The 21,295-nt window shown below is 46.8% G+C and overlaps 1 long non-coding RNA gene and 1 pseudogene across 1 annotated transcript; one reads left to right on the plus strand and one right to left on the minus strand.

The window, feature by feature from the left end:
• Positions 1-903: 903 nt before the first annotated feature.
• On the minus strand, positions 904-4,213 carry LOC132668557 (uncharacterized). The gene is made up of 2 exons (XR_013556501.2): positions 1,803-4,213; positions 904-1,749 (listed from the first exon to the last, which is right to left on the minus strand). It is a non-coding gene; the product is annotated as an uncharacterized LOC132668557 (long non-coding RNA).
• Positions 4,214-7,569: 3,356 nt separating this feature from the next.
• Positions 7,570-19,983, plus strand: LOC132668476 (G1/S-specific cyclin-D2 pseudogene; annotated as a pseudogene).
• Positions 19,984-21,295: the final 1,312 nt, after the last annotated feature.

Raw genomic sequence — 21,295 nt, forward strand, 5'->3', positions numbered from 1 at the left:
CTACCATGCCAAGGGGGGGCGCCCAGACTGGATCACTTCAGAGTAGGGTGGCCACCCCTGCTGACCCGGGACATTGCGTTGCATCTCAGGTGACTACTGAGGCAGCTGTACAGAGAATCACCTTGGGCTGTTGGAGGTCTAGGGGCCTGGTGGAGCAAAGAGAGTAGATCCATCATCTGGCCCTCTGCCCTCAGTCTGCCCAACCAGCATCTAGAAGCTTCTCTGGCTGGGGAGGGTAGGGCTGGCGAGAGAGCCAGAGGGATGCATGCTGCTGAGGGCAGCTGAGCTCAAACCACCGAAGTGAACTCTGCGGGGTCACCCACCACTTTATCCAAAACACCAAAATGCCCAGATGGAAGCAACAGGCATGTATTGTTTCTGCACAATTCTGTGTGTGGCAAGTGGGTCCCCCCTGATTTCCCCCGGGCCCCGGCAGGCCTGAGTGGGGTGCCACAGGCTCTGCACATGTTGGGATATCCCAAGGCTCTCCCCAGAAAGGGTCTCAAATTCCAAGCTTCCCCAAGCACCAGGGGTCCAGACAGGGTCACCTCAGCCACCTCCCAATGAAGAGGCCAGTGTAAAGACAAGCACAAGTGACGTACCAGCTGAGGCAGAATCTGCAGCACATCTGGTCCACCACAGGGAGATCTCCTGGATGGATGGGATGGGGGTGCCCACTCCTTCCCATTGGCCCCAGCTTAGCAGACAGAGGCTCACGAGGACTTCAGTCCTAGGAGGTGATGGCCCTGCCCCTTCTGTTGACCCACCTCTATCCGTCTACCTGGAGTCCCTGGAGGGCAGGCAATGTCACCATTGGTTCGGGACATTTTAGGTATCAAAGTGAGCACTGGAGACAGAGTCTCGTGGGCCTGATGTTTGGACTTTGCACCAGTGTCCCTAAAATCTCCACACAGGCTGGTTGTTTTATTTTACTTTTAAAACTTAAAACATTTTAGTAAGCACGGCATCTATTTAGGGTGTTCAGCACAGTGATGTGAGTCACGCGTACCAGTGACATGATGGCTGGAGCCAAGCTCTGGACCCGCCTTCTCCCTGCTCGGTTACCGTCTGTGTGTGGTCGTAGCACCTGAGATCACACACACTCAGTCCGGGGCTGTCGGCAGGTCACCATGCTGGGCACCAGGTCTCCAGGCTTCCTCCTGCGTCACCGCCACGGTGTGCCCTGTGACTGACACATCCCCACCCCTCGCCGTTCTGTGCTTGGCTTCTGCCTGTTCTTCAGATACCACACGTAAGTGGGACCACACAGGCTCTCCTTTGTGTGGCTGGCTTATTTCACTCAGCATAACATCCTCCAGATCTGCCCATTCTTTTTTACAGCTGAGCAATATTCCTTTGTATATACGTCACTCATTGGTTGGACACTTAACCTGTTTTCCTGACTTGGCCACTGTGAACAATGCTGCCATGAACGTGGATGTGCAGAGATCTCTTCCAGACAGTGATTTCCTTTCCCTTCGGTAAATCCCCAGGAGTGGAATTCCTGGATCTACGGGTGGTTCTATTTTTAACTTTTTGAGGAACCTCCTTACAGTTCTCCACAGTGACTGCACCAGTTTACATTCCCACCAAGAGTTCAGGAGGCCTCCTTCTTCTCCACATTCTCACCAACACTTGTTATTTTAAAATAATGAAGATTTCAACAGTGCCCTCACTGCCAGTAAAGAGCCAGGATGCACCTGGGGAGCTGGGTGGTCTTTTAGCCTGGGAGGAAATAGCCAGAATGTCCTGAAATTCATTGAGTGTGGCGAACCTCTCCCGACCACCCACTTTCCACCAACCTGAACTGCTGGCTTGTAGGAATACTCCGCAGGAAGTTAGGGACAGGGGACGGAAGGGCAGACGGAAAGGGATGAGAGACACAGAAACAGGGAAGATGCTGGAGAGAAGGTGCTGTGCAGGGCAGGGAGGCCAGGCTGGAAATGGGTCCCTGCAGCCCAGGCTGCTCTGAGCAAAAGGGTCACAGAGACGCTGTCACAGTCCATCATGTGGGACCAGCACCTTCCCAGCTGCTGTGACTGTTTATGGGCAGAGGGGCCATTAGACCCTCTGGTCTGTTGGTGTGTCTCAGGAGGACCTGATCCAGGCCTTGAAACTGCAGTCGCTGTGACTGTTAGTAATGACTCATGCCAATGGCCTTTGAGTGTCTGTGGGTGTTTCCTCTGTCCACACTCACAGTAGATTGCGTGCATGTCAGGTCTGACAGCCCTGAGCACGTAAGGGGACGCAGCCTCTTCCAAGTTTCACTTTCTCTTCCATTCCTCTACTTGTTTCACAGACACCAGGAGAATGCAGGGTGAGAGCAGAGCAGGGACACTGCCGAGGGCAGAGCAGCACCCGCCTGGAGGCCCACAGCCGTCCATAGCCGTGTGGAAGAATCATCTTGCCACCCATGCAGACGTTCCCTCCAGGGAGGATGTTATAGGGCAATAAGTCAAAAGTTCCACTTATGGGCTTTCCCCTGAGATAAACTTCCAGCTACGTAGGATCTGAATCCAGAAAGATCCCAAGGGAAACTCTCCTCTTCATGTTCCAACTTGGATGAGAGCTTCCCTGGCTCCAGTCTTGTCGTGCAGCCTCTCAGGGCATCAGGGGCTCAGCTGCACCTGCTGCAGGCCTGGGCTCCCCTTCATCCTCCCTGGGAAGTGGCACCCCGGAATTTTTCTGCAGGTGCACCTGGTCTCCCCAGGAGTGCTCAGCCTCGTCTCTTCCCTCCAACTGCAGTACCCTGTAACCAGGGCAAGGGGGTCCCAGAGGAAGATGTGGGACAGAGGCCCCTGGGTGTGTGCAGGGGTGTTGAAAGAGGGTGAGTGCATGCTGAGGGGCAGATGGGTGCATGCAGGAGGGCAACTGAGTGTGGGCAGGGGGCCAGTGGGTGCATGTACGGAGGCAGGAGGGTGCGTGCAGGGGGGCCAGTGGGTATGTGCAGGGAGAGTGAAGGTCTGTGGGTGCATGGAGAGGTGCATGTAGGTGTGTGCAAGGGTGCCCATGGGTGCTTGCCAGGGGCAGGGGGGCAGGTGGCTGCGTGAAGGGAGGAGTGACAGTGGGTAGGTATAGTGGGGCAGGTGGCTGCGTGCAAGGAGCTCATGGGTGCATGCAGGGGGGCAAGGGGGCAGGTAGATTCACGCAAAGGGGCAGGCATGTGGGTGCAGGGGTCAGGGAGACAGGTGAGAGCATGCAAGGGGGGCAGGTGGGTGAGTGCACAGAAAGTTAAGGTGGGTGAGTGCATGCAGGGGGACAGGTGGTGCATGCAGAGGGTCAGGAGGGTAGCTGCAGGTGGGCAGGTGGGTGCATGAAGATAGGCAGGGGGAGGGTGAGTGGTGCAGAGGCCAGGGGGGTAGGTGGGTGCATACAGGGGGCCAGGTGGGTGTATGTAGGGGGGCAGGTGCGTGTGTGCAGTGGGGCAGGGGAGGCTTGTGGGTGCATGCCGGGAAGCAGGTTGATGAGCACAGGGGGGCAGGTGGGTGCATGCAAGGGAGTGAGTGAGTACGTGCACTGGGGCAGGGGACAGGTGGGTGACTGCAGTGGGGCTCCTGAGTGCATGCAGGGGGCGCGTGGGTGGGTGTGTTGAGGCTGGTGGATATGTGCAGGAGCGGTTGTGTGCTTGCAGAGGGGTGTTTACAGAAGGCCAGGGGAGGCAGGTGGTTGCATGCAGGGGGAAGGTGGGTGCCTTCAGGGGGAATGAAGGCAGTTGGGTACCTGCAGGAGGACTGTTGGGTGAGTGCAATGGGGTAGGTGGGTGTGTGCAAGGGAGCAGGGGCATGTGGTGATTGCAGGGGTGCTTGCGGGTGCATGCAGAGGGCAGGTGGATGGGTGTATTGGGACAGGCGGGTGTGTGCAGCAAGGTCGGAGGAAGGTGGGTGCATGCAGGGGACCAGGTGGGTGTGTGTGGTGGCAGATGGGCATTTGCAGAGGAGCAGGTGGGTGTGAGCAGGGGACAAGTGGGTCCGTGCAAGGGTGTAGGTGGGTGCCTGCAGAGGGAACGAAGGCAAGTGAATGCATGCAGGGGGACAGGTGGGTGAGTGGAAGGGGCAGGAGGGCAGATGGGTGCATACAGAGGGGCAGATGAGTGTGTGCAGGGGGAGTGAAGGTGGGTGACTGCATCCAGGGGGGCAGGCGGGTGTATGCAGGAGTCCAGGTGGATGCGTGAAGGTAGGCAGGGGGGCAGGTGGAGGCATACATGGGGCCACAAAGGTGCATGCATTGGGGCAAGGGGGCAGGTGGGTGTGTGCCAGAGGGCCCTCAGGTGCATATATCGGGGCAGGTGGGTGCATGCAGGGAGGTCCACAGGTGCATGCAGGGGGTCAGGTGGGTGCGTGCTGGGGTGGGTGCATGCAGGAGCATGTGGGTGTGTGCTCGGGGGTCCACAGGTGCTTGCAGGGAGGGTCGCATGCAGGGGTCAGGTGGGTGCGTGCAGGGGGGCAGGGGGTGCATGTAAGGAGGCAGTGAGGCTGGTGGTGCGTGCAGGGGGGAGTGGAGGCCAGTGGGTGCGTGTAGGGGGGGGGGCACTGAGGTCAGGCCCATCATTGTCCTGGGGTCAGTCCCAGGAGAGGTCTTGCTGGCTCAGGGCAGTCCTTGCTGCTTGAGAGTGTGGTGTGGGTTCCAGCAGGGGATGCTTTGCCTGCGGGGTCTCTTGCTGGATTTCACAGCTGGCTGGGAAAAAAAAGAACGAGTCAATTAGAGAGTACAGATCCAGATCAGAGCGAAGGCAGTGAAATCCTCTTTCTGTTCTTCTTGGCATCTCCACTGTTGACACTTTACCCATCATGATGCCCCTTTGGGGAGGCAGTGTGGCAGTTTGTCTACCTGAATTGTGCAGGTGCAGGCCTGTGACTGAGCCTGTGTTGAGTCATCCCTGCAAACACCTGCAAGGATCCTCATAGAATGTGCTCGGCCGCTGTGAGCGACAGAGAAATCACAGCGACCGTCTCCACGTGGCCCACAGGGACCAATACACGATGTGGCACCTCTTCACAGGGACACACGTGGCTTTCGTAGAGAAGGATGTAAATATGGCCAGACATGGGCAGACGCTGGCTTCCATGATCCTGGCATAAACAACATTACGGCAGACTAGGCATCTTGAAACAAGGCACATTTACTATCTCATCGTGTCCGTAGGCAGGAGTCCAGGTGAGGCTTAGCTGGGTCCCGAGAGGAAGGTGTGGGCTTGGGCTGCAGTCCCGTTGAGGCCCCCACGAGGCAGGACCTACCTCCTCACTCAGGCCTATTGGCTGCTCAGTTCCTGTGTGAGTCAGACTTCCTCGACATGGCCACAGGCTTCCTCAGGCCAACTGGGGGAATGTGTCTGCTGGAGACGCTGTGACACTCTCATGGGACATAATCACATATGTGTATCACCTCTGTTGTGTTCCCATGGATATCAGGAGGCAGGGATCCAGTCACACCTTGAGGTCTGTCTGCCACAATGCCCATAGCATAGGTTCTAATTTTCAGAAGCAAGAGAATAGGAACACAGTAGAGATGGGTAGCTGACCACACAGATTCTATGGAACCTTGCTGTTGCCAAGCAGGGGCTCCAAAGCTGGACCTCAGTCCTCAGCAATCACCTCTCGCCAGTGGAATGTGACTGGGTCCAGCAAGTGTCATTTCTGGTCTGGAGGGTCAAGAAGTATGTGTGACCCTCCCGTGGTCTCTGTCCCCACCGGCCAAGTGAATTGGAGAGCCAGCAGGACAGGGGTCTCGAGTGAATCCCTGCTTAGAGGAGAACCACCAGGCATATTGTGTCCTCCACGATGTCCTCCCTCTTGTTTAGCTGTGCAGATTTTAGGATTTATTTAAGATAGCAGCTGGTGTTAGCTTAAATGACATGCATGGCATCATACAGTCCCATTTAAAACCTCTGCATGCGTGTGTGTGTGCATGTAGGTGACAATACGGATTGTCCCTTCTCATCATCAGGGGGCATAACCACTAGCTGCCTCCTCCTATGCAACCAGGTACTCCGAGACTTACAGTTATACAATGATCAACATGTGTTTCTGGGGGTCTGCAAATTGGGAGAAGTTGGCTGGGTGGTTTGGGCTGTGGTCTCATCTGAAGGGCCAGAGGACTCTCTTCCCAGGTGGCTCCCTCCACAGCTGGTTCCTCTCCATATGAGGCTCTTCGCAGGCCTGCTTGGGCATCCACAGGGCGTGATGGCTGGCTTCCCCCAGAGACAGCCTGGCAGGATGATGTCTTTTATGATGATGTGTGTGACCTGCACAGTCACATCTGCAAGGTCCTATTGTGACACGGGTCAGTGCTGCTCTGTGTGGGAGGGACATGACAGAGCCTAAGGACCAGATGAAGGGGAGGCTGGTGCCCTTTTGTCCATCGCTACCAACTGCCCACTATAAGTAGGAGAGCTCAAGAGAGGAAGCTCTTACACCCCCACACCCCAAATCCAAAGTGCACCCCAGTTCTGGTCAGCAGGTCCTCCCCAGAGATGCCTATTGGGGTGATTATTCTGTCTCCACATACTAGTTTGGACGACCGGCCAGATCACTGTCCAGTTACTCCCCAGCCCCAGAGGTAACCGCCTCTCCTGGCCTCCAGAAGCAGTTAGAGGGCTGGGCTCCCAGTGGGGGTGGGGAGACATTTGGCCAATGAGACTGTGCCCCAAGCACTGGCATCTGCAAGCTGGCGTGGCTCTTCTCTGTGCTCTGTGGGACATCCCCAGAGATCTGATTTCTGTCTGCTGTCTCTGGTCATGGTCTTTGGCAAAGGGGGTGACCTGGGATCGTCCCAGACTTTATTTCTTGCCAATAAGGAGGATCTAATACCCTGAGACTCAGATCTGCAGTCTGTAAAATGGGCAGGATAACACCCACCTGTCTGAGCTCCGTGAGCTCCGTGAGCTCCGTGTCACGGTGATAACACGGGGGATGGGTGAGGGGGTCCAGGCTGAGCCTGGGCTCCTGGCAGGATCCCGCTGTCCATGGGAGGAGAATGTGATGGCCCATCTTAGTGGGCTGGGGGAAGAACTGAGAAGGCACAGGTTGACTTGTCACAATGCTAGTGGCATAGGTAGGCACTTATAATTCAAATTCTGACCCCAGAATTTTGTTTGGCACACAAGCCTGCTGTGAGCGTGGGCATGTTCACATCATCTTCACAACCACCTACCATGGGCGTGAACATACCCGGAGGGCTGTTAGCAAAGCTGATATCACAGAAGAGCTGCTCTGCACCACCGAGGCTGTCCCACCCCCCATGCAGCGTGTGAGGGTGGGGTGGGTCACCTTCATGTTGCGTACACGATGCTCCATGCCCAGCAGTCCAGTGTGGCAATGCTGAATCCTAAGACAGCTGGCCACAGCCAGTCCCTTTCCTTGCTCATGACATAAGCAACACTGTCTAATCTTCATCACTGGGTGGCCCGACTGGCCAGGGAACTCGTCCCTGGTGCCACGGCCAGCTGGTGGCATCCCCAGGTCCTTCAAGCCGTAGCCTGCATAGTTAGTGTAAGGCACCTCTATTTGGGAGATGGAGCCTTTGCATGGGGAGATACCACAAGGCTGGCTCTTCTAGAACTTTCAAGTTGCTATGCTGACAGATAAATCAGTGGTGATACCTCAGAAGGCTGATAAGATGCCCAAGGTAGGTTTCACTTCAGTGAGGGTCTGTGACTTGGTGCCTGGAAGGGTGGGGGTGGGAAGGATCCTGCAGCCCTGCGCCAGCTGGGCCTCTGATGGTGGTACCTCCACTGGCAGGCTGGGGTTTGCATGACACACAGCCATCCAGCCAGGAACAGCAGCTTTGTTTCAGAGAAAACCCCACACAACCGACAAGGGGAGGAAATTGGGGAACAGAGGGCAGAGCCAGGCCCTTGAAATGACTCCATCCAGTGATTCCTAACTGCCTCCCCACCTCGTGTGCTTTTTGCCTTCGGAACATTTATGGAACCAATTTCGCCACTGCTCTCTGGGTGCATCTCTGTTCTCTGATGGCTCCTGGAACTCAGCCTCCATGTTCTGACTTATTTTCATTAGGGGGCACTTCAGTGATTAGTAATGCTTATCCATGCGGTTTTATGATTTAAAAAGTAATATTGATCTACTAGAAACCTCGAAATTTGAAACAAGCTTGGTCGCCCCTGAAATGCATGCGAGCGTCAGGATCAGACCCGCAGATGTCCCACCACCACCTGCGGGTGGGGAGATCCAAGTGTCCTGCTTGGAGAAGGCTGCCCCAGAGCTTCAAAGGCGCCTCCAAGGGGCGGTGAGGTCAGACTTCACTGAGAATCAGACATCCAGGTAAACGAGGCTTCGGTTAGGACTGGATCCCTAATCCCTTCCTGGGATCCAGGAACATCAAGGGAGGGATCCAGGGAACATTAAGCGGAAGGATCCTCAGAATCTTAGCATCCAAACTGGGTGTCTTCCATTGAAGAGTCAATGGGTTCTTTCAGGAAGTTCTCATCATGAATAATAAAGCTGTTCGCCTGGATCAGAGTCTATCGTTAAGAATATCTTACGGTTTGTTTCCCTCTCTCCTCTTTTTCCCCCTTTCCCATATGTTCATCTCTTTTGTTTCTTAAATTCCACATATGAATGAAATCATATTTGTCTTTCTCTGACATTTCGTTCAGCATAATACATTCTAGTTCCATCCGTGCCATTGCAAATGGCGAGATTTCATTGCTTTTGATGGCTGAGTAGCATTTCAATGTATATATACACCACATCTTCTTTATCCATTCATCAGTTGATGGACATTTGGGCTCTTTACATAGTTTGGCTATTGTTGATAATACTGCAATAAACATCCAGGTGCGTGTACCCCTTCGAATCAGCATTTTTGTATACTTTGGGTAAATGCCTAGTAGTATAATTGCTGGATCATGGGGTGGTTCTATTTTTAACTTTTTGAGGCACCTCCATACTGTTTTCCACAGTTTCTGACAAGTCTGCATTCCCACCAACAGTGCAAGAGAGTTCCCTTTTTCCACATCCTCACCAACATCGGTTGTTTCCCGAGTTGTTAATTTTAGCCATTCTGATAGGTGTGAGGTGGCATCTCATCGTGACTTTGATTTATACTCCCCTGGTGATGAGTGATGTTGAGCATCTTTTCATGTCTGTTAGTCATCTGGATGTCTTCTTGGGGAAAAAAAAATATTTACTAATGTCTTCTGCCCATTTCTTCACTGCATTATTTGTTTTCTGGGTGTGGAATTTTATAAGATCTTTCTATATTTTGGATACTAACCCTTTATCCGATATATCATTTGCAAATATCTTCTCCCATTCTGAAGGTTGCCTTTTAGTTGTGTTGATTGTTTTCTTTGCTGTGCAGATTTTATCTTGATGAAGTCCCAATAGTTCATGTTTACTTTTGTTTCTCTTGCCTCTTGTGTCATGACTAGTAAGAATTTTCTCTGGCTGAGGTCAAAGAGGTTGTTGCCTGTTTTCTCCTCTAGGATTTTGATGATTTCTTGTCTCACATTTAGGTCTTTCATCTATTTTGAATTTATTTTTGTATATGGTATAATAAAGTGGTCAAGTTTTATTCTTCTGCATGTTTCTGTCCTGTAGTACTTTGTTATGGTAGACCCAACAAACTAATACAGTATCACTAAACCTGGAAAATTGTCAATCAATTCGAAGCATTACCTTAAAATATTTATTTTTCTTTTTCTCTTTCTTCTCATTCTGGTGTTTCCATTGAGCATATATTACACCTTTCAAAACTGTCCCATGGTTCTTGGGACTATTCCCTTCTGCTGTTTTAATTCTTTTGTCTTTTGCATTTAAGTTTTGAAACTTTCTATTAACTATTCTTCTGACTCATGATTCTCTCCTTAGCTTAGTTCAGCCTACTGGTTAGCCCATCAAAGGCATACTTCACCTCTCTTACAATGTTTCCTTCCTCCTGGTAGGTGAACAGTTATGTTATTGATTTGAGATCTTTCTCATTATTTTAAGGTAGAGGTTTACAGCTATAAATTTTTCTCTAAGTATTGCCTTCACTCCATCCCACAAGTTCTGATATTTTGTATTTTCACTGTAATTAATCTCTATCACCAGGAAGATTCTGAAGTAGCAAGAGAGCACAACCCACCTTCCTATGTTAAGTTCTCCCACAGACAGGTTTTAACTCTAACATTCGGCCAGAAGTGAAATCACCATTTAATTTCACTGAGTAAAGAACTTCCTGGAGGAGGGGAAAGCACAAAGCTCTTTCAAAGAGTCATGTTATGTTAGGGCCATACCAAAAATGATTAAGTGCTTTCTGCACAGGATGGGGCAAAATAAATGGAGGAGAAAATGATACAGTATACAAGTTTGACATATTGTGATATCCCGTTCAGTACTTACCAAAGGACTAAACTTCCACAGACTGCTTCAACACACGACTCATCATCTAAGTGCACACAGCCTGTCTTTCACTATTATGAACATCTCTGTAGCACAAGCAAAGCGTCCCTTAAGACCATAGACTCCCAGTACATGTGTCAGTGTTACAGTCTTCTAGGAAGAGGTTTGCTGAATTCTTTGATTTGAATGACTTACTATCAGAGCAAATCAAAGCTAGCAAATACTGGAATTTCCTGTGCATGGGAAAGCTAAGCAATATCATCAAGAGGTTAGTGTCAGGCTACAGACATAACTGACTGAAAGCCAACCTGTGCAAGACTTTGGAGGATACAAACGTGTTCTTCCATTGAGTATAAAGTGCTATCTTCTACAATACTGTATGAATACATAGAATTAATAGGGTTTTGAAGAATGACTACCAAGTGAATGGTCACTATACATAAATATTTATCACAGACATATGTGTTAATTGAAGTACAAAATAACCAATACTAGTCCCTGCTCTGACTATGGGGATAGTACCATTTATTATCCCCCTTCTAAAGGCAATATCCAGTTGAAGCTAATGAATAAAGTGCTACTGGAAAATACTGTTGCTGCCCAGGGTCAAAGTCATTCTTCCTTTATGACTGGGTATCTCTATCTAATAACATTGGTTTTAATTGTTGAAAACCACAATAAAAGTCTGGAGGGAAAAGCAACATTGTGTTTTATTTAGCATAAGCATAGGATTTTATTTATAAAATTTCCCTATATATCATCTCACTTATGACTTAGATATTTACAGATATATCTTCCAAGAAAATTTTAACTTATCAAGGCAAATATCTCACATCAGAGAGAGAGCTGTTGTTAAATTAATGGTAAATCAAGGCAAGGAGGCTGGAAAGTGTTAATGGGAAGATGAGTCATCTACTTATGATAATGATTTCCATAGTGTTTTAGCATCACCTTCCTCACTCACTTCCTAGCTCACTGTACTATACTATCTTGTTTTCTTCTCATCACTTACCATCATCTCAAATTGTATTTCCTATCTTTCTCCATGTCTCTTTTCTGTTTTCCTCTGCTAGCACGCAGGCTCCATGAGTATAAAGCTCTTGCTTATTTTGTTCACCACCCTGCCTCAATAACCTAGGACAGCAATGGTCACATAGATGGTGTTTTCCAGAACGAGCCTCAGAATTTGGAGTCATGAATATGGCTTTTGGATGGCCCTCTCCCTGTTTTGAAGATGGTAAATCAACACAGCAGAGAATTAACTAGAAAAATCCAAACATATTCACCATCTTCAATCTCCCTGTGCAATATGCACAGCCAACTCAAAACAGAAAGTCTACTTTCTATAGCTTCAGATTAAGAATCAGCATATTATGTAGTATGCACTAGATTGAGGTCAAAAAAGTTAATTTACCTCTTGGGTCTGGCACCTTCTTACTATGTAAATTTGGAAAAATCAGTTACAGCTTCTGTGCCTCAGTTCGCTAGGGTATCAACACCTGTGTGAAAGGGCTAATATACCACCTTGCACAAAGTAGGCATCTTTTTCCAATGTTTTTTAACTTGCCTGTTTCTACCTGGTAGGTTTATCAAAACTACTGACAGTATTTAGACAGTATAAAAACACAAAATGCTTGCAATTTACAAGCTTAAATAGAAACAACTTTTCTTTTGATCTTTGAGTTTTCACTGCAATCCATCTGGTCTCTGTGCCACCAACTCAAATGACAGACAACTCATTATTCGTAAGGGAGCACATTCAGTTGGGCTGCACATTGTCCAATTTCTACATCAAGTGATTCCACCATAACTGTTCCGTGTTCCCTAAAGTGTGAACCTCAGTTACCTGCCCAGGATCTACCTGAACTTTCTTATTGAGGAAGAAGATGTCTGATCCTACCCTGAAATTAGAGTTCCAATACACTAACCAGTGAGGAGGGTTTTACAGTTTTCATGGTAAGAGAAGAAAGGTTTGTGGTACACCCAACACAGAACTTCATTAATATCACCTTCAGACTGTTGTTTTTCTGAAATTCATCTCCTTCCTTCATCTCCTGTCCTCTTCTTCCATTTCCCCCTTCTCCCACATTGCTTCCAAAACCACTCTCAGGCCTGGACACTTTCACCTCCAGCGTTTGGTTTCTGTGACCTCTCAGCCTAACAGAAGTCTGATGACAAGCCGACAGCCCTGGAGGAAGAAATTCAGGGACCATTTACTGTTCCTCACCATGTCAGCTGAGAGACCCCTTCCACGCTGAAGTAGCTTCTCTATTTCCTCCAATAAAAACAGGGCAGGAGGAGGAAGGTTACAGTGTGCATTTTGCTAGTAAATAGCACATTCTTCCAAACATCGCACCAGCATCATATCATTGAATCTCATTGGCATGAGCCAGGGAGACCCCAACAGGCCCTGACAGAACTCTCTCAGAAAGACCACTTGACAGAAGCAATGTCTGAGCACAGAAATGAAGCACTTGTCATTTCAGTCTGCAAAGTCTCACTGATTTTAGGAGACCTCCAAGTTTTTACTAAGGAAGGTAGATCGTGGGGGTGCCTGGCTGGCTCAGTCAATAGAGCATGCGACTCTTGATCTCTGGGTTGTGAGTTCAACCCCACCTTGAGCATAAGCGTAATCAAAACAAACAAACCAAAAAAGGTGGATTGCAAAATATCAGATCCATCCAGGTAAACTTCCCGAAACAAAGGCAGGTGGTTCTGACAGAAATGATATCTTCACTTATGGCAACTTTACCCCCAACTCTCTCTCACAAGTGCTTCTGCCCAAAATTTTGTAAAAGCACCTTTTCACAGTAGCCTCGGCTACTGCAGTCATTTGCGTGTGTGTGTGTTTTTTTAATGTGCAAATACACAGTGAACACTTGAAAGTAAATCTTAAGACATCAGGATGCAGGTTATTAGGACTTGGATTTGGATTCTTATTTAATGGTTTCCTAAGTAAGGGATATTGATTTTTTAAGGAGTTTTCAGGGAAAAGCAGAGTGCAAAAACCAAGAAGATGAGGATGTTGTGCCATAAAATAAATAACAGACACACTGACCCTAAACCAGTGAATTAATTTCTATTTAACCACAAAACAAAATTTTCTATTAATATTATAATTGCCAGGTATTTTCAATAACCTTGTCAGTTTTTCAGTCATAGCTGAAATCATTTTTTTAAAAATTATTTCATTTTGGTATAAGGTCTCAAAAATAAGATGGGAAAATATTAACCTAAGAGCCAGCAGTGTGGTTCAGCCACTAGTTTCTTCTTTGGTGACAAAAAGAATCAGACAAGACACCCTTGATGGGCCACTCTAAACATTTATACTGAAAAGACATTTGGGAAACAGCCCAGACTCTGTCCAGCATATCTGCCTCCCTTCTGCTGCACGGACCTTGGATGACCTAGGGCCCATGACCAAGGCCTGGAGGCCTTCACTAATAACCACTGATTAGGAAATCTGGGAAATTCTGATGATTTCTTTTCTAAGATTTTATCATGTGGATCTAATCCAAGTTTATTCCATAAGTCTAAAGACAATGAAATACTCTCTGGAGCAGGAAGACTAAAAACCCAAAGAAAACACTTTTGACTCAAAATGTATATTGGTATAATAATTGATCAGTTCTTTGACCCCTGCCTAATCTTCTCAACATAGAAGAAATAGCTTCAATATATAAATAGGGTCTAAAATGGTAATTTAATTCCTTAATATTCATGATATGTCAAGCATTTTTAAATTGAGACAGTTTAATATACAGTATTACTAAATGAGTAAGAATATTATTATACAAAATCTTTAATTTTATATGAACACCTTTAGCACCTTAGGAAAAACACACATACATACACATGCACATCTTTTTGGAGGGTATGAGATAAGGATTTTCCTAAATAACTAAACAATAATAGACAATTAGAAACCTCATAAATTACTCATATTTAGGAAACATCCAGTTAACAAAACATCCAGTCTATGACCTGGCAAAGAGAATAATCCTATGTCAAAGGAAAGACATATTAGTATTATGTTTTAATGCTCTTTAAAAATCTACATAATTAAAAAAAATTTTTTTAATGTTTATTTATTTTTTTGAGACAGAGAGAGACAGAGCATGAACAGGGGAGGGTCAGAGAGAGAGGGAGACACAGAATCCGAAACAGGCTCCAGGCTCTGAGCTGTCAGCACAGAGCCCGACGCAGGGCTCGAACTCACGGACCGTGAGATCATGACCTGAGCCGAAGTCGGACGCTCAACCGACTGAGCCACCCAGACGCCCCTAAAAAACTACATATTTAGATCAAGCAAAGATATGTTACTGGGATTGAAACTTTTTAAGACTCTTTAATAATAATATTAAAGCATTAAATTACTATAAGAGGAGATATATTTTGCAGTTTCACAAGAAAAATATTTTATGATCTGATTTATACAGAAAGAAAGAATTTGTCTTAAAATGGAGTCTTTTATTTACCTCTTCACACTGCTCATCAAAACATTGGACTCATATGTTCAACATGACATAAGAACAAATGTTTTCTGAAAAGTTTCATTAAAAATCTCATTTTAATTGCTACTTTCATAAATGGCAACCACTCATTTCTTAAAATATTCAGTGTGAAGAACACTTTATCTTGGGTACACATTTACAATAGAACAGTAGCTTTAAAATAAAATATACATGTGGGTATCTGGATGGTTCAGTTAGTTAAGTGTGGTGCTTGGCTCAGGTCATGATCTCATGGTTTGTGAGTTCAAGACCCACGTTGGGCTCTGTGCTGACAGCTCAGAACCTGGAGCCTGCTTCAGATTCTGTGTCTCCCTCTCTCTCTCCCTCCCTAGCTTGTGCTCTGACTTTCTATCTCTCAAAAATAAATAAAAAACATTTTTTTAAGAAAGTGGTAAGATGGTAATTTTATGTTATGTGTATTTTTAACACAACAACACAAAAGAAAAAGTTAGCTTAGTAGTATTATCACAACTACAGTTATAATTTAATGTGTAACTTTGGTCAAACAAATGTTTGCATATACTTTGCATGAAAAATAAAATCTTTTTACCAAGCCAGGTGTAAGGCATTCTGGGAAAATACCTATGACAGCTTTAAAAAGTAAAAGCAAATAAAAATCAACAGTATTCAAAGGGGAGAAAAAAGAATGAGAGTATGATCAATGAAAATATAAACAGGAAATTAAGAGGAAAAAACGAACAAAACCAAAAGTTGGTTTTTGAAAGATCAATAAAAATGATAAGCCTCCAGCCAAGCTAAATAAGAAAAAAAAATGAGAAGACAAAAATTACTAATATGAATAAAACAAGAGACAACACACACAGATCACACAGACATTAAACAGATAATAAAGGAATACTTTAAATAATTCTATGCTCACAAATTTGATAAACAAGAAGAGTTTTAAAATAGAAGATTCATCTATATGCTGCCTACAAAACAACTCACTTCAGAACTAAAGACACACAAAGACTGACAGAGAAAGAGAGGGGTTGAGAAAGCACAGCATCGAGTTTGCACAGGAGGAAAATCTCTCGGGACCATGGACCGGGGAGCAAGAGACACTGAATGTCGCAGGGGGTTTTTTTGCAAACAGTGTTTGGAGCTCGAACTCTCAGGTTTTGGAAGTGCACGACTTTCTCTGGAGCAGAGCCACGGCGTGGCTCCTGGGGAGGAGGAAGCTGGCCTCTGAGTGTACAGCATGGTGTAGGGATCTCTGGTGTGCACTGGGAGAGAACAGTCCCCTTCCTGGACACTTTTTGAAGAGGGTATATTGCCTCCCCAAGGACAAAAGACCCTGCAGGCACCAGCCAAATGCCTTTCATCAGCAGGGGACAGAGGTACCCCCAGAGGGAATATAACCTTTGCTGCTTTTAGAGGCGCTACACCACAGATTCTGTGCACTGTGCAGGAATGAGACTGTATTTCAGGGACAAAGGACTTCAGACACAGCGTCAAGAGGCTCTACTCTGGAGAAGGGGAGCAGATCTGCACTGAGCCGGGTCCTTAAAGATTTCAAGCTTAGAATCTCCCTCACACATCAAAGAAAAAACACGGAAGAGTTATAGTGCGGGACGAGCTGACTGCCCTTGCTGTTCTGTGAGGGCTGCCTGAACAGTGAAGTTGTCAGATCCCCCGCCCAGGGACAAGAGACTGGGGAGGTGCCATATTCCCCCCAACACCAACACAGTGGGACTTCAGAGAGCAACACAGCAGCCCCCAGTGAAGGCGGGACCCACTCACACCAAACCCAACCCCCATCCCTGGCAACTGCTTATTTACTGGGGCAAGACTGGCTCTGGGTCTCCAGAACAGCACGCCCAGCGCCTCCCCATGCTCCAAATGCACTGAAAACCCAGGGCTTCAAAGTGTCACCTGCAGTTCTGCTGGAAATAGGACCAGTCTTACGGTTTTTTCCATTTTCTTCTTCTTTTTTTCTTTTGGAATCTGGCTCAGTGTCTTGTCTTTTTTTTTTTTTTTTTTTTTTTTTTTTCCTTTTCTCTTTTTTTTTGGATTAGGCCTTTTTAAAAAGTCATTTCTTTTTCTTTCTTTTTTCTTTGAAAAAAAATCCTTTCTTTTCTCTTTTGAATCAGTCTTACAGTTTTTTGATTCTCTGTTTGGGTTTTTTTGTTGTTGTTCCCTTTTCTTTCCACTTTTTTGGGGATCAGCCTCCCCCCCCCCCCCACCGCCACTGTTTTTTCCAGGCTTACTTCAACAAACAAATCAAAGCACACCTAGTTTAAAGGTCCAAACACTCCCCACAGCAAGCAAGGAGGAGTCTGCAGAGAATTGACCAGTGGGGAAGGACAGCCAGAATGCAACAGCAGAGTGCACACAGCATACGTCAGAAACACTTCCTGAAGTGCCAGACCCTGGACAGTGTATGACACCTTTTTAACATAGCAGTACTCCTGGGGGGCAGGAAACATAACATGCTTTTAAAACATGCAAAAGGCAGAAAGTTAGCCAAAATGACAAGACAGAGGAATTCTCCCCAAAAGAAAGGTCAAGAAGAAATCACAGCCAGAGATTTGCTCAAAACAGATATAAGCCATATATCTGAACAAGACTTTAGAACAACAGTCATAAGACTACTAGTTGTGCTTCAACAAAAAGCATAGAAGACACCAGGGAAACCTTTCCTGCAGAGATCAAAGACCTAAAAACTAGTCAGGCTGAAATAAAAAATGTTATAACTGAGATGCAAAACCAACTGGATACAGTCACAGTGAGGATTGAAGAAGCACAGGAGAGAGTAGGTGATATAGAAGATAAAATTATGGAAAATAATGAAGCTGAAAAAAAAGAGGGCAAGGTAGTTAGTAGATCATGAGGGGAAACTTAGAGAACTTAGTGATTCCATGAAATGAAACACTATCCATACCATAGGAGTCCCAGAAGAAGAGAGGGAATAAGAGCAGAAGGTTTATTTGAACAAATTATAGCTGAGAACGTCCCTAATCTGGGGAAGGAAACAGGCATTCAAGTCCAAGAGGCACAGAGAACTCCCCTCAAAATCAACAAGAACAGGTCAACATCATGACATATCATACAGAAACTTGCAAAATACAAAGATAAAGACAGAACTCTGAAGGGTGCCTGGGTGGCTCAATCAGTTAAGCATCCAACTTCGGCTCAGGTCATGATCTCACAGTTCATAAGTTTGAGCCCTGTGTCAGGCTCTGTGCTGACAGCTCAGAGCCTGGAGCCTGCTTCACATTCTGTGTCTCCATCTCCCTTTGCCTCTCTCTCTCTCTCTCTCTCTCTCTCTCTCTCTCTCTCAAAAATAAATAAACATTAAAAATTTTTAAATAAAAAAATTTTTAAAAAGAGACAGAACTCTGAAAGCAGCTAGGGAGAAAAGGTCCCTATAAGGGTAGACACATAAGGTTTGCAGCAGACCTGTCCACTGAAACTTGGCAGGCCAGAAGGGAGTGGCAGGAAATATTCAATGTGCTGAATAGGGAAAATATGCAGCCAAGAATCCTTTATCCAGCAAGGCTGTTGTTCAGAATAGAAGGACAGAAAAAGAGCTTCCCAAACAAAATCTAAAGGAGTTAGTGACCACTCAACCAGCCCTGCAAGAAATTTTAAAGGGGACTCTCTGATCTGAGGGAAAAAAAAAAAAAAAAAAAGGAAGACCAAAGCAACAAGACTACAAAGGACCAGAGGACATCACCAGAAACACCAAATCTTCAGGTCATACAATGCCACTAAATTCCTACCTTTCAATAATCACCCTGAATGTAAGTGGACTAAAAGCTCCAATCAAAAGAAATAGGATATCAGAATGGATTAAAAAAAAAAAAAACCCTAGATCCATCCATATACTTCCTACAAGACGCATTTTATACCTAAAGACACCTGCAGATTGAACGTGAGGGAATGGAAAATCATCTGTCATGCTAATGGACATCAAAAGAAAGCTGGAATAGCCATATTCATATCAGACAAACTAGATTTTAAAACAAAGACTGTAAAGTTTGAAGGGGAGGGCAGGCAGAGTTAGCAGCCCCCGAGGTTCTCCTCTCCCACTGCTCATCCCTTTCTTCTCTTCTCCCCCAGCCTCTTTCTCTCTGTCCCATAACTTTTCTCCTGAAAACCCCTTATTTAGCCAAAGGAAAGAGGTAAGGGGAAAGCTCTCCCCTCCCCCCTCCAAACTCCCCCCCCAATTTTCCAATCCAGAGAAAGCAAGGGAGTGAGCGGGCACCCAGCTGACCACGAACCTGCTGTGCTGCAAGGTGGACCCCGTCGTCAGGGCCATGCCGGACGCCAACCTGCTCTACGGTGACTGCGTTTTACAGAACTTGCTCACCATCGAGGAGCACTATCTTCCCAGTGCTCCTACTTCAAATGTGTGCAGAAGGACATCCAGCCCTACATGTGCAGAAGGGTGCCACCTGGAGCTGGAGGTCCGTGAGGAACAGAAGTGTGAAGAAGAGGTCTTACCTTTGGCCATGAATTGCCTGGACCACTTCTTGGCTGGGGTCCCAACTCCTGGGTGCTATCTGCATGTTCCTGGCCTCCAAGCTCAGAGACCACCCCTCTGACAGCAGAGAAGTTGTGCATTTACACCAACAACTCCATCAAACCTCAGGAGCTGCTGGAGTGGGAGCTGGTGGTGTTGGGGAAGTTGAAGTGGAACCTGGCGGCTGTCACTCCTCACGACCTCATCTAGCACATCCTTCGCAAGCTGCCCCAGCCCAGCAAGAAGTTGTCTCTGATCCGCAAGCATGTGCAGACTTTCATTGCTCTGTGTGCTACCAACTTTAAGTTCGCCATGTACCTGCCATCGATGATTGTAACTGGAAGTGTTGGAGTTGCCATCTATGGGCTCCAGCAGGATGAGGACGTGAGCTCACTCACCAGTAATGCCCTGGTAGATCTGCTGGTCAAGATCACCAACACAGATGTGGACTGCCTCAAAGCCTGCCAGGAGCAGATTGAGGTGGTGCTGCTCAACGGCCTGCAGTATTTCTGTCAGGACCAGGGGGGATGGGTCCAAGTCAGAGGATGAACTGGGCCAGGCCAGCACCCCTACAGATGTGCGGGATATTGACCTGTGAGGATGTAGTCTGGCCGCATGGGAGGGACGTGTTCACACTTGCTCTCTCCTTTTCTCTGGCTGTGTTTTGTTCTTTGTGTTTTAGGATGAAACTTAAAAAAAAAATTCTGCCCCCACCTAGATCATATTGAAAGATCTTTTAGAAGAGAGAGAAAAAGGTCCTATATAAATGGAATAACTAAAAGCATTTGGTGGCTATTTGAAGTACAACGGAAGGGAATCCCTTCTCTATGCAAACAGTTATTGTTTGAGTATGTTAAAAGTAATAGTAAAATGCTTACAGGAGACCCTGCAGACTAGCTAAAGAAAATGTACGCTGCAAATATGGGAACAAATTAGAGGAGGCTTTTTTTTTCATGTTATGACTAGCATGTACACACCCCTTTTAGGATAATTTCAAGGAACTGCATATGCCATTTATGGCATCGTTAGATTGCGAAGCAATGAACTCAAGAAAGAATTAGAAATGAGGGATGTGAAGGGGGAGGGAGGACGAAACAATCTGTCAACGCGGTTGAACCATTTTGGATGTGGAAGCACCTTTGCTCTCGACTACCTGTTTGTTACTAAGTCAGGAGCGTAGCTGAATCTCTAGTTGCGAACTCTTGCTGTCTATGGTAGCTGCTACCTAAAAGAGAGGTTTTATTTTGTCGGCTGGACACAGGTGATTGGGTCCTGGGTTTCACGTGTCTTTTTGACATCATGCTTCTTCTTCCAAACATGGTTCATGGCAGACACCACCATATTTTTATCAAAAGGGGCAATTTCGCTTTGGGCCATAACCAAAACTCCTATAAATGGAGGCAGATGGAGACCAAGGGTGGGATCTGGAATGGAATCTTTTCTCTTAATGTATTGAAGAGGGTGATGTGATCTTGGCATCCTTTATTTTTTTAAAAAAACTGATTTTTGGTGCTGATTGGCATGTCTCGTCTACAGCTTAGCGTTGTTATAAACCATTCCATTCAAAAAGCAGTTTAAGAAATTGTTCCCATGCATACCCCTGGCTCTCTGGAGGGCTCCAGGTCCTTCCGCAGGTGCCCCAGATTGAGCAGTCATGGTGTTTCCCGTTCCCAGTGAACCCCTCTGGTTAGGGCTGCCGGTGGAGTGCCTGAGGAGCCCAGGGCAGTAGGTGAGGGAGGCCTAGTGGTCCCCTCTGGGGCAGGTGCCACGTCGTCCCACAAGTGCCAGGCGCTGGCTTGGAGGCGCGGACGCGGTACACAGGGAGGTGTGAGCCATCACGACCCAGAACTAGCTAGGGGGGTGGTGGCCACCCAGGGCTGTCGTTTCCCCCTGTGTGCATGCTTTGGTTCTCTTGCTTTTGTTGTTGTTGTTATTTTCTTGTTTGGAAAAAAAAAAAAGGAATGCAGGAG

Source organism: Panthera onca, chromosome B3, assembly GCF_046562875.1.
Source record: "Panthera onca isolate mPanOnc1 chromosome B3, mPanOnc1 haplotype 2, whole genome shotgun sequence".
In the NCBI taxonomy this organism is placed as follows: Eukaryota; Metazoa; Chordata; class Mammalia; order Carnivora; family Felidae; genus Panthera; species Panthera onca.